The following is a 13,006-nucleotide window of genomic DNA, read 5'->3' as shown; positions in this document are numbered from 1 at the left end:
AACAATAAATATTGATGTGCAAGTGTTTTTACAGGAAAATGCAGAGTCTCTTGAGAATATACTTGGAGGTATAAAGCTAGAGCACAGAATAGTTTTATTTATTATTTTTGATAAAATTTCCAAAGTCAGGACACTAGTATATACTGTCATCAAAAGTGCATGAGGATCACCCTTTCTCCACAACCAAGTATGCATTTGTTATCATTTATTTTCTTGTTCATAGTCATTGTAACTGAGGTAAAATAGAAATAAGTTGTTATGAACTGTATTTCACTGTGAGCTAAGGATTATATTATTGTAGACTATAGAGAAACCAACCAGGAATTGAATGGAAAAATATCTCTTCAGCTTCCTTTCCTAATGTGGGAAGGTGTTATCCCATCTACATAGGGAGAAAAAACATCAATGATCATATAAAGTACCAAATCTTGTAGTCTTCAATAACAGCTTTCCAGTAAAATATACCCACTAGTGCCTGGGAGATATGTGATGATCAACATTATTCTAATTATATTCTTTGAGTAATTCATTGTAAATACTCATCCCAGGTAAACATGTTCAAAAGCCTATGGCTTGGGGTAACATAGGCCCTAGTAGACCCTACCCAAGTTTCATTTCTAATAGTCATGTTGTCAAATTGCAATATAAATATTTATTTTTACAACCAATAGATTAGTGCTGCTCTCAGCCACAATCACAAGAACTTCTGTGTGCAGTGGGTAATAATTAATGCAAACATTCATACCTGGTCAAAGCGCTAAGAATAGAAGACTGAGTACTCATCCTCAGATGAGCCATCTTTATCCACTATATGTTGCAATAAATTTAGAAATTTTAATTTTTATACCACATAGTCTACATTTTCCTCACATTTTTAGCCTTGAATCCAGAAGTACTTCAAACACTACTGAAAAAAAAATCAGGAAATATTTCTGCTTACATTGCAGGTCTTATCACAGACTTAAGACAGAGCATCATTTTGTTATGTTTTCCATGACCAAAGCATCTGTAATTCAATCAATGATCCCAGTTAGAAATCAAGTTTTCTCACAGAAGGACTCTGATCCTGGATTGTTGCAGACCTCCAATACTCAGTTTGACCTGCTCGTTTTCGGGATTTTTACTGAGAACTTCTAGTATGAGTGTAGACCTAAAAGAAGGGTCTGGAGTAGCTGGCACACATTTTCTGGGATGATGATAAGTCTACAACCCATCCCTGAAGATCTAGCTTACAATATCTAAGAATAACTTTAACAATTGGGTATTCCTCAATATCGCCAGTGTGAACACTGCAGATAAAGCCATATGCTAATATGCTCTGAAAGCATATTGACACCGCCTCAGTTGACAGCTGCACATTATATCAGGATGGTTCATAGTTCTGTGCCATCCTTCTACAATTCTGTGGGTTGGGATGCTAACATGTCATGCTAACGTCTGGGGTATTCTCTTCACTCTGAGTTTAAGAGCCCAGGCTTTTTGTTATAAAAGGACGCTCCTTTTAAAATTGTTCAGAAATAAGAATCTCTCTGATTGCTTTTTTGAAGAATAAGTGTGCATAGTTATAGTTAAGAACCAAGATGTTTTAGAGCTGTGATTCCACTCAGTCTCTGTCCTCAATTACAAATAATAGCAGATTTAAAATTATTATAACATTTTCTTCATTATACTACTAATTAAGTGAAAAATTGGCATTTCTGGATAAACATCCATAATTGAATCATTGGCCAAAGAGAATCCATGGAAGCACAAAATATCCTAGGTTATTACATCCAAGTTTATTTGTTGCTCTTCACAAACTGATGGTAACACTGTGTTGCCAAAGACAACACTTGCATATCTGTTTGAAAACAAATAATTTGCACTGGTCCCTAACTGGAGGCCTTATCCATACTGACTACTGTTTTGTATAGTAGAAGGTACTTGGAATGCTCTCAGAGGAGAATTAACTTCTCAACAAAATGTGACCTAAAATGGTGACCTGCATGTGAGATTTGCTGATGCAATAGAGGCACAGACATTATGGGAGTAATCAATCATTCTTTGATTGAATATAAAGCCCACACTATGAGCACAATCCATGATTAAAACTACCCGAATATTCCAGAACCCGTGACAAGATAGAAGAGAAGACATACATCAGTCTGGCCTCAGCTCCTTCTGCTCTAGAATATTAGGTGTATCTGATTCATGACATGATATTAGAACAAAATATACATGAATATCCTGAATTTATTTAGTATGTATTTTTTTAACATTGCAGCTTTACTTCAGGCCTTCTAATTAAACATACATATCCCTACATATGGTAGTATTATTCCTGGGGGTGTATTCCAAATCCATTCCTCTTCAATGGAAATGGGCACCTTCTGAGAAGCATAATTAACAAATGCCCTGTCCAAGGATAAGGGGATTCTGGACATGGAATGGTGGACATGGAGAGATAAATCTGTGTAGGCACAGATATCCACCACCCATGAGGTTCCTTGTCAAGGTTATCCCTCATGACCCCTCATTCCTTTAAATGTTGTGTGGGAATCAGATTGAGTCACAGTATTTATTTCCTTTACTTTTTCTTCCTTCTTAATGTGAGTATTTTTTTTGGAATTGTTAACCTTTCTGTGAGTACAACACTGGGTTTTCTTCTTTCTGTTGGTCACTTAATCTGCATGACTCAGGAATTCATAAGTGGATCTACGGGGGGCTGCATCTGAGCTTAAGATTCAATGTGGTTCTCTGACATCAGGTGCTCTGTCCCAGGTACAGTCTAATGAAGGTAGTCAAGGCTTTTTTCTCCTCTGTTGTCACCTTACTGCAAGTGGGAGCTGTTAGAGCACTGTCATCTGGGAGGAGCTTGACACTGAGAAGGGAATTGCTTATAGTATAGGACATCTTGAAATCAATTTCTGAAACTTCCGGTCAGCATATGCAGGTAAACAGCCATTTCTCTCTGCAATGGAGCTCTGTGAGGACTGAAGTTTTAGGAATGTGTTACTGTTCAATGGAGACAGCGCAACTTCAGTGTTAGCCATGAGAAACCAAAGTGAATGGGAGCACAGGACCATCAGGGGGCAGAAAAGAATCAGTTATCACCAGTAGAGAGATGAGGTTGGTTTGAAAGGAGCTCTGTGTCCTCTGTGGTTTCCTTTCTTGAGTTCAATAGCTGACCTACAATTATGATTGACGATTGATGTTTCCTTGCTCAAACACAGTAAAGATTCTTTGTTAAACATTGGATGGGTTTGTATTTTCTTTTTTATTTTATTCAGTTTTTACTTGCTCTTTACAGATATTTTGAAAAATTTCATGCAATGTGTTCTGATCATGGATTCCCTTCTTCCTATTCTTTTCTATAACCTGGTTTTCTCTTTGTTGGAAAAAAAAACCCAAATAGCCAAAAAAAAAATTAAAAATGGGTTAAAACCAAAGTGAAATAAAACAATACATACTCTTACACACAAGCACATACAAAACCATATATAATTATGTAACATAGGCAAAGGACAAGTAAGACAAAAATGCACAATGTGATATGAGAAAAAAAATGTATATAAATACCATTGAGTTTATCTTGTTTTGTGAGAGCTGAGAACTTGTAAAGTACCTGAAGAGGTAAAGGAGTCTACTGCAAAGCTCATCAACATGAGTTTGACTACTTAGACCTACATGAGAGTAATACACAAAAAACTGAATTCCGTAAGTTTTCCTCTAAGAATAACACATACATGTTGGTGTATATGTGCACTCTTCTTAGTAATAAAGAAGGTGTAATAACTTTTGCAACCATTATATGGATGGATAGAAGATCTTGAAGACCCAAAGCATTCTAAAGATCTATTCTTATTTGATTATTGATGAGGAAAATATAATCAATTTTCTTTGGGAGTTTTTTTCTGGAGGATTCCTATGTACTAGTCAATGACTCCACCTGTGTGTGTATGATATCACTGATTGTACTCACTGGGTTATTAGTTAATGATACAAAAGAGGTCATGAAGTTGGGAGAGAGACTTATTGGAAGATTCCAAGAGGAATCAGTAAGGCATAGTAAATGTAGCTATGATGATACTATATTTTATACATGGAATAAAATTTTTAATAATATTAATTATTAAATGTAAAAACATTTTTATATATGTTTAGAATTTCATACATGTATTGCTCTAGGATAGGGTCATTTCAGGTTCCCTATCCTCAACTGCCCAAGGAACTAACTGGGGACCTCGGCTTGCTGAAATGACCCTATCCTAGAGCAATACTGATGAATATCTTGCATATCATCATAGAACCTTCATCTGGTGATGGATGGAGATAGAGACAGAGATCCACACTGGAGCACTAGACTGAGCTCCCAAGGTCCCAATGAGGAGCAGAAGGAGGGAGAACATGAGCAAAGAAGTCGGGACCACGAGGGATGCACCCACCCAATGAGACAGTGGAGCTGATCTATTGGGAGCTCACCAAGGCCAGCTGGACTGTGACTGAAAAAGCATGGGATAAAACTGGACTCTCTGAACATGGCGAACAATGAGGGCTGATGAGAGGCCAAGGACAATGGCACGGGGTTTTGATCCTATGTAATGTGATGGCTTTGTGGGAGCCTAGCCAGTTTGGATGTTCACCTTCCTAGATATGGACGGAGGTGGGAGGTCCTAGGTCTTACCACAGGGCAGAAAACCCTGACTGCTCTTTGGACTGGAGAGGGAGGGGGAAAGGAGTGGGTGGAGGGGGAGAAGGGTGGGAGGAGGGGGCGTAGGGTGGGAGGAGGGGGAGGGAAATGGGAGGCTGGGAGGAGGTGGAAACTTGTTTTTTTTTCTCCATTTCTCAATAAAAAAATTGATTTTGAAAAAAAAAGAATTTCATACATGTATGTTTTGTACACTCTGTATATTTCCCCAATAATCTCTACCTTTAATTTTTCCCCTCCTTCTTTTCCTTGATTCTGCTAGAGAATTTCACATAAACTACTAATAAGAGTCTCATTTTGTATCTGTGTTTCTGAGATGGCTTTAATATATTTTTCACTAGTTGCATCCATTTTTCTATAAGTGATGTAAGTTCCATATTTCTTGAAGGTTTTGTTTATATAAACATGTTGTTTACATAAATATGTCTTCTTAATAGAATACTCTGTTGAAAGATACATAATTTATTTTCATAATTTAGTTTTTGTGATGTTGCTGCAATAATCATTATTGTGCAAATGATGCTGAAGTACATTTACTTTTGTTCATTTTGATGAATTTCTTAGTTTATATTTTGTTTGAAAGACAAATATTAATTGCATCAATCTGAAGAATTTCAACTAAGCAGTTTTAAGTTTCTCATCACTATCTTTATTATCAAACCACTATTTATAAATGATACTGATAAGCTTTGCACAATGAGGAACAACTGTCTCAAGCTCGAAACTTATTAAGAACTTATGTCCTGATTTACATCCTCAGCATTTGCACAGGATTCAGAGAAGGAGCGTTTTATACATTTCCTCATACAGGATTAGGATTTGGCCCTCAGTATTCTTTTGCCTTTCACAGGTCTCCTCTAACTCCTTCTCCCACTCCTGGACTGGGTCCTTATTTAACAAGTTTACTGTTCATGAATATGCAAATAACCTGAGTCTATTATGGTAAATACAGAGATGTCCATACCCCACAACAACATATGACCAGTTTCCTCTTATCAATCACTGAGCACACAGGTCTTCAATATGGAATGGATCTGGACCATTCTCTTCCTTGTTTCTGTAACTACAGGTAAGGAGCTTTACAGTTCCAAACCTGAAGAAGGAACAAGGAATGAGGTGACAGTGATATACACTATGCCATTTTCTTCACAGGTGTCCACTCTCAGGTATAACTGCAGCAGTCTGGTCCTGAGCTTAGGAAACCTGGGTCCTCAGTGAAGCTGTCCTGCAAGGCTTCTGGCTACACCTTCACTGAGCACCCTATTGACTGGGTGAAGCAGAAGCCAGGACAGAGCCTGGAGTGGATTGGATATTTTTATCCTAGAATTGGTAATACTCACTACAATGAGAAGTTCCAGGGCAAGGCCAAACTGACTGCAGAGAAATCCTCCAGCACAGCCTACATGGAGCTCAACAGCCTGACATCTGAGGACTCTGCAGTCTATTACTGTGCAAGACACAGTGTTCCAACCACATCCTGAGTGTGTCAGAAATCCTGGAGGAGCATGAAGCTGCCCAGAGACTGAGATGGCAGAGAAGACTGTCCTGGAGCCTTGCTCCAAAATGATCACTCTAAGTGTCCCTTGATCACTTCACAAACTTATAGAGTCTTTGCCAGGTTTTCAAAAGGACTGTTAGGAAAGAAGTGATGCTAATTCAGAATGCCTTTAGAGTACGCTATACCTTGACTTGCTGTTCAACAATGATCACATCCATTGACATGATTAATTTTTAATAAAGTAAAGTATTACAATATGAATGTGGCATTACATTATAATATAAATATCTCTTACATCTAAGGGAATGAAAGTGTTGCAGAAATAGCTGGGAATAAGCTATAATATGGATTAGCCCAGTAAAGACAAAACAACAACATGTGCACTAACAAAGCCCCTTTCGTAGTCCAATTTGGTTTCCCTAAATCAAGTACAGACAGTTTTGGAAATTTTGGGGGCAGATGTTTTAAACTTTCTTATGAAATATAATTTTACATCTTTAGATATTTATGCACATGATTATAAATTGCTTTTGGGAGTATCAATTAACCCTCTAACTCTTTTATCTTTATGGATGGAGCAAAGTATCATGTTGTGAATTCCATAGGCTGTGGGATCCTCTGCTTTGGACACAAGCTGTACTCTTGCACAGATAGCACTGGGGAAGAACAGTGGGATATCAAGCTGTGAATATTAGAGGCCTTATCTTTTCATCAGTAGCCTTGTTTTCCCACTCCTCTGTTTCCTGAAATTTGATTGTCTTTGTCACTACGCTTTGATTGACACTGAATAGACAGTGAAATTCCATTTTACATTTTTCAGGTATTTTAGAGGATTTAGGGGAAGATATAAAATAAGGATAGATTCAAAGAAAAACCTTTAAATGGTTTACTATGTGTTAAAAATATATTCAGGCTTGGGAGAGAAAGAAAAAGGGTAAAGTTCTTAAAATACAAAAGAAAAAATAGAATAGTTGGGTGTGGTGGTACATATCTTTAATACTAACACTTGGGAGACAGAGACAGGCAGAGCTCTCTGAGTTTAAGGACAGGATAGTCTACAGAGTGAGTTCCAGGAAAAAAGAAACACAGAGAAACCCTGTCTCAAAAAGTCAAATATTAAAATTAAAAAAAAAATTAAAAGAAAAGGGGTTAAAATAAAGTCACGTAAAGATGAAAAACACACAAATAGTTTGGATACTGTGTGTTATTATGCTCTCTTTGAATTCTTCGCATGCTATGGAAGGAGCAACAGCTGCTAAAAAGCAGCTTATAAATGCTACTTAATTAATCCAAGAGAGGTATTTTGAAAATACCTTGACTTCAAAATTAAAGTGAAAAGATATGTTTTCATGGAGAAGCAGATTTGCTTTTATTTCCTCAGAAAATAAGAGGCTGTCCATTCATTCTGAGTTAAGAAAAATCAGGTTTTATCAAGGAAGACACACTGAGAAATCTCTGGTAGGAACAGATCATCCAGATGTCTGAGTTCTACATCCAGAACAGATTCAAGACTTCTGTCTGAGGTGATCAAGCCTCACAGGATACTCCAGTCAGTACTTGATCATAATTCTAAATTTTCTTTAGGTCCCCAACCAACAGGAAGTAGCCTGGAAACCTATGCCCACATTTCCAAAAATATGGACTATGGATACTTTCCTTTGTTGAAAAAAAAAAAGAGTGGGAAGTGATGTGGGAAAATGACTTGTATTCTGTAAATTATATTTTATATAAACACTGATTAGACAGTAGCCAGGCAGGAAGTATAGGCGGGGCAACCAGATAGGAAGTAGAGGCAGGTCAGAGAGAACAGAAAAATTCTGGGAAGGAGGAAGCCCATTCCTCTGCAGTCCTGACCAGACCACAGAAGAGGAAAGATATGACTGCACCATTGAATGAGGTACTGAGCCACATGGCTAACATAGATAAGAATATTGGCTAATAATGCGCTAATATAAATTATAAGAATTAATAAGAATCTTGAGCTAATGAGCCAATCAGTTTATAACTACTATAGACCTCTGTGTGATTTATTTGGAAACTAATGATTGTTGTAACTGGGCTGGGGGATGAAGTGGGACAGAAACCCCTACAACAGAGAAGCTTATGTAAAACAAAGGCCACAGTCAATAAAACAAAAAGGCAAACTACTGAATGGGAAAAGAGCTTTACCAATTGTACATCATACAGGGGACTGATCTCCAAAATACATAAAGAACTAAAGATATTCGTCAGTATTGCTCAAGGATAGGGTCATTTCAGGATCCCTATTCTCAACTGCCCAAGGAACTAACTGGAGACCTCAGCTTGGGCACCTGGGAGCCCCTCTAGGGTCAGGTCTCTTGCCAACCCTAAAGTGGTTCCCTTAAGTAAGAATTGTGGTTCCGTGCTCCCCTGTCCAACCTTCCTTTATCCCAATCCTCCTGCTTTCCCAAGGCCCGACCTCCTTCCCTTCTAACTTTTCTCTCCCCATCTCCCCTTACCCCCAACCCACCCCACCCCAAGATCCCAATTTTCTCCCCGGCAATTTTGTCTACTTCCCTTAGCCAAAAGGATAACTATATGTTTTTCCTTGGGTTCCCCTTCTTACTTAGCTTCTTTAGATTCACCTATTGTAGACTCCGTGACCCTTATTTATGGCTAGAAACCAATTATGAGTGAGTACATCCCATGTTCATCTTTTTGGGTCTGGGATACCTCACTCAGGATAGTGTTTTCTATTTCCATCCATTTGCATGCTAAATTCGAGAAGTCATTGTTTTTTACCGCTGAGTAGTACTCTAATGTGTAGATATTCCATACTTTCTTCATCCATTCTTCCATTGAAGGGCATCTAGGTTGTTTCCAGGTTCTGGCTATCCTTGAGCAATACTGACGAATATCTTGCATATCATCATAGAACCTTCATCTGGTGATGGATGGAGATAGAGACAGAGACCCACACTGGAGCACTGGACTGAGCTCCCAAAGTCCCAATGAGGAGCAGAAGGAGGGAGAACATGAGCAAAGAAGTCGGGACCACGAGGGATGCACCCACCCACTGAGACAGTGGAGCTGATCTATAGAGAGCTCACCAAGACCAGCTGGACTGTGACTGAAAAAGCATGGGATAAAACTGGACTCTCTGAACATGGCGAACTATGAGGGCTGATGAGACGCAAAGGACAATGGCACGGGGGTTTGATCCTACGTAATGTGATGGCTTTGTGGGAGCCCAGCCAGTTTGGATGTTCACCTTCCTAGATATGGACGGAGGTGGGAGGTCCTAGGTCTTACCACAGGGCAGAAAACCCTGACTGCTCTTTGGACTGGAGAGGGAGGGGGAAAGGAGTGGGTGGAGGGGGAGAAGGGTGGGAGGAGGGGGCGTAGGGGGGGAGGAGGGGGAGGGAAATGGGAGTCTTGGAGGAGGTGGAAACTTGTTTTTTTTCTCCTTTTCTCAATAAAAAAAATTTAAAAAAAAGAACTAAAGAAATTGACATCAAACTTTCAAACAATTCATTCAATAATCCTTTTAATAATCGTCATCTGGGGTACAGATCTAAACAGAGAATTCTCAATAGACGAATTTCAAGTGTTGAATTTTATCAAATGCTTTCTCAGCATCCATTGAAATGATCATATTGTTTTTTTTCTTTCATTTTTTTCATATGATGGATTACATTGATAGATTTTCATCTATTGAACCAGACCTGCATTTCTGGGATGAAGCCTGCTTGATCATAATGGATAATTTTTCTAATGTGTTCTTGGATTCGGTTTGCCAGTATTTTGTTGAGGATCCTGCAAGGATTTTGAATCATGTCCTCACCAACCAATATATGAGTTGGGTGAGTTAGATGCTAACATGTGGGCTTGAATGGATTCGAAACATACTCCCAAATCCTGGTAAAATAAACTATAGGCAAAATGTTTGAGGACAGAGCCACACTGTATGCATACACCATGTTCATCACAGCCTACATGGAGCTCAACATCCTGACACCTGTGGATTCTGTTATCTATTACTGTGTAAGGATCAGAAAGCTGCCTTGCTGCTGAAAGGACAGAGAAGAGTAACATGCAGACTTGCTCAAAATTGTGGTTTACTGTTGAGGAAAGTAATAACAAGACTAAGAATGAATTCTATTACATAGGAATTTTCCTAGTGACTCTGAATAAAAGATTTAGAGAAGAGGAAGCTTCATATTACTAAAGTTGATACATATACTCATGTTGATATTAATATCAGCACAGGTTATTACCATAACTGGCTCTATATCTTAGAGTAGAAGTTTTTGTTCACCTAGTAAATCAAAGTATATTTCTCAGGAGATGTCAAAAATTACTTTTCAATTACTATTAAAATGATTCCATTATTCCAATTTTTATTCATGAGATCTGAGTGATAGGTTCAGAGTTTAACCACTGATCACGGGTTCCACACTCATACTCTTCCCAAGTTCCAATACCTGCCTTCTACTCATAGCATATTGCATTGCATTGAACTACAAAGACACAATAACCTGTTCTACAGTTTTGGGGATACATACTCAGTTTGAATGAATATCTAAGCAAGGAGAAACACGGATATACATGGCACTTCTGATCTTTGGGGCTTGTCATTGAGAAGGGTAGCTGAGAACAATGACCTGTTCTGCATGTTCTTTCATCACATAGTTCCTCTCCATGAGAAATCTGAATGCTGTAAATAGATGTCATCATCCTAAAAATACTTTTTAGCTAGTGTGAATATTCTCCAATTCTAAGTTAAAACCTTGCAACTGTGTGCTGAATTAAAATTCTTCTATATTCATTTTTTGGTATCTTGTCCAATTGTTCTAAGAGAGGCATCATCCATCAAAATATGGAAACAGAAGCAGACCCAGTGAGAATGCCACAGAAGAGGTGGAAAATGTATAGTAGGACCCAGGGGTCAAGGACCCAACCAGAAAACTCAGAGAATCAACTAATCTGGGATCATAGGGATTCACAGAGGCTGAACTGGCAACCACACAGCCTGCAAAGTAATGGTCTAGATCCTCTGCGTATATGTTAGAATTGGGTATCTCTGTCTTCTGGTATTCATAACAGTGGGCACAGGGAATGTCTAAAACTCTTTTACTAGCTTTGGGACCCTACTTGTCATACTGTATCTCCTTTACCAGTCAAAGTACCTGGGAGGTGATTAATCTTACTGTAACTTGATAGGCCACATTTTGTTGATACTCATGGGAGACCTGTCCTTTCCTCAATAAAAGTAGAGGAGGAGTGGAAAGAGGGATGCATGTGGGAACGGACAGGGAAGAGAAAAAGGGAGCAGGAAACTGTGGACATTATGTAAAATAAGCAAATTTATATAAAAATTGAAAATAGAAAATAGTGCATAAAATACCAATGAGTTTCCAAAGCACACTACTATTTTCCTCCAACTGTGACATGGGGATTGATTAATATGTAGAAGAATTCTGAACATTCTAATTCAGAATGAATAGATTCTGCAAGCACAATGAGTAAAGCATCTAACATGGCTGCAAGCCTTTAACTGAAGGTCCAACTACATAGCTGCTTTATAGTTCTGCTAGAACAGCCACAACATCTTATATTGCATGAAAGAGTCCTCAGACTTCTGAGCTGATAATGCTTGTTGGGTCCATAGGCATGAATTGGTAAGTAGCAGAGACATATCATTATTACTTGGGACTTCTCATGACATCAGAGTACATACTCACCTTTTTGTGTCTCCCTTCTGTCATGACAGTTGCTTTTCTAAAAACAATTACTCTCTGGGATTTCAGAACTGAGTTCACTTTCAGTGAAGAAATATATTATATGGTTACTTCTTTACTTGCTGAATCTTGGAATTTTTTTTTTTTTTTTTGGTTTTTCGAGACAGGGTTTCTCTGTGGCTTTGGAGTCTATCCTGGAACTAGCTCTGTAGACCAGGCTGGTCTTGAACTCACAGAGATCCACTTGCCTCTGCCTCCCGAGTGCTGGGATTAAAGGCGTGCGCCACCATCGCCTGGCTTGAATCTTGGAATTTTATCAGATGTTTTCTTCAACTCTTATGCCTACATTCAAAGCATATAATGACTTGTCTGACTAAAGTCTCTTTTCAATTGACAGGAAATTTCCATATCCTATTTTAGACTCTGTGTTTTCTTAGAACCAGAAATATTCATATGCATTTCATTTAATTTTTCTAGATGCCAATCAGTCTTCCTCATGAATATTATAATATGATTACACATTGGTGGCCTGTAATTGTTTTTTATGCTTTTTAGTGATCTAATTGTGTCATTAGGTGTCTCATCCATAAGAAGTATTTGGTCCACACTTAATAAACCTTCATAGATATTCATGTCCTTGATTTGTACAATCTAGGTGTTCTATCAGTAGTAATTCCAGATATTAATTCATGATGATCCAGAGGAGTGGACTGTAAAAGTTATTTCTAACCACCTCCAAAGGTAAATTACATAGCAGACACTTCTGACAGCTGCAGAAACACATCTAAACTGGTTCTCAATTCAGCTGAGATATCTGACCACTGAGTTAAAAATGGTGTTTCCATCTCTGTGTTAAACAGAGTGAGAAGATATGATCCATGTTTCAGATGCAAACCTATCTGCAAAGGGACTTGGGAATATTAAAAGGCCCTTCAGTGGTGACAGATGCATCAAACAGAAACAATAACACAAGAAACTACTGTGCATTTATGGTTAATAAAACCAGGTCCCAGACAGATGTGACTTGGAAAATAGTCCACAAGTAAAAGGTAGATGAGAATGCTAGAAATCAATGTGTTCATATATTTTTGAAAAAGTCTCACATATTTCCACAGACAT

The 13,006-nt window shown here is 38.2% G+C and overlaps 1 pseudogene; it reads left to right on the top strand.

The window, feature by feature from the left end:
- Nucleotides 1–5,710: 5,710 nt before the first annotated feature.
- On the top strand, nucleotides 5,711–6,168 carry LOC121438538 (annotated as a pseudogene).
- The last annotated feature ends 6,838 nt before the right edge of the window (nucleotides 6,169–13,006 follow it).

The sequence above is a fragment of the Microtus oregoni genome, unplaced genomic scaffold (genome assembly GCF_018167655.1).
Source record: "Microtus oregoni isolate MIOR12 unplaced genomic scaffold, Mior012 000056F_ref0000123, whole genome shotgun sequence".
NCBI lineage: Eukaryota > Metazoa > Chordata > Mammalia > Rodentia > Cricetidae > Microtus > Microtus oregoni.
Note: the sequence above shows the minus strand (reverse complement) of the source record. Positions and strands in the feature narration are given on the sequence as shown.